This window comes from Hippopotamus amphibius, chromosome 11, assembly GCF_030028045.1.
Source record: "Hippopotamus amphibius kiboko isolate mHipAmp2 chromosome 11, mHipAmp2.hap2, whole genome shotgun sequence".
NCBI classification, from domain to species: domain Eukaryota; kingdom Metazoa; phylum Chordata; class Mammalia; order Artiodactyla; family Hippopotamidae; genus Hippopotamus; species Hippopotamus amphibius.
The window spans coordinates 5,210,501-5,211,778 of record NC_080196.1 but is presented as its reverse complement, the minus strand read 5'-3'; the positions used below and the strand labels follow the sequence as shown (position 1 = coordinate 5,211,778).

The following is a 1,278-nucleotide window of genomic DNA, read 5'->3' as shown; positions in this document are numbered from 1 at the left end:
TAGTCTTTATCATATGCACTTTCCTCCTCTAATCATCAGGATCTGGACCCTTTACCTGAGCGTTTCTAGATTCTAGTTCTACGCTGACAACTGAATTGCCTTTTAGGTGTGTGTGTGTTTGTTTTTTGCCGATCAGCCTTTTGGCTAAGATCAAATGTCTACATTGGCATCTGCCATTTGAATTATCAATGACTTTACATTTATACCTGATGATTTATAATTTTTAAAGTAAAAAAAAAAGGAATGAAAACTACTTCAGTTCCATTTGCACGTTGTTTTTTTTTTTTAAAGTCATGAACATACCATGTGAGTAGATGACCAAAGTGTGAGCAGCAAACTGAAGTTTGGGTGTCCATGAACACCGCCTAGGACTGTAGTCAAATAATTGTATGTTGCTTTTCCGCCCGCTCCGCCCTCCCGTCGAGCGCTGCTCCAGCTGCACGGCTCTCGCTCTGAGCTCCAGGCTCCTAGTAAGCTGGCGCCGCGGTCGTCTCCCTCCAGTTGCCATCGCGATCATCTACTGGGACCTCATCAGCCATGATGCGATGTTCTCCGATACCTACAAGATCGGGGAGATCGCGGACGGGCTGTGTCTGGAGGTGGAGGGAAAGATGGTCAGTAGGACAGAGGGTAACTTGATGACTCGCTCATTGGTGGAAATGCCTCCGCTGAAGGCCCTGAGGGCGAAGGTACCGAAAGCACAGTAGTCATTGGTGTCGATATTGTCATGAACTATCACTTGCAGGAAACCAGCTTCACAAAAGAAGCCTACAAGAAGTACATCAAAGATTACATGAAGTCAATCAAAGGGAAGGTTGAAGAACAGAGACCAGAAAGGGTAAAACCTTTTGACAGGGGCCGCAGAACAAATCAAGCACATCCTTGCTAATTTCAAAAACTGTCCGTTCTTTACTGGTGAAAACATGAAGCCAGATGGCATGGTTGCTCTGCTGGACTATGGTGAGGATGGTGTGACCCCATATATGATTTTCTTTAAGGATGGTTTAGAAATGGAAACATGTTAACAAATTTGGCTCTTACTTTGGATCTATCACCTGCTCGTTGTAACTGGCTGGTTGCTGCTTTTCATCCACACAACACCAAGACTTAGACAAATGGGACTGATGGCATCTTGAGGTCTTCATTTTGACATTGTTTGGAGTGGAGGCATTGTTTTTGAGAAAGAAAAACATGTCAGGTAGGTTGTCTAAAAATAAAATGCATTTAAACTCAGAAAAAACTGTATATTAAATAAGTATAAGTTGACATATTCAATCA

The 1,278-nt window shown here is 43.0% G+C and overlaps 1 pseudogene; it reads left to right on the top strand.

The window, feature by feature from the left end:
* Nucleotides 1-518: 518 nt before the first annotated feature.
* LOC130831898 (translationally-controlled tumor protein-like) lies at nucleotides 519-1,025 on the top strand (annotated as a pseudogene).
* Nucleotides 1,026-1,278: the final 253 nt, after the last annotated feature.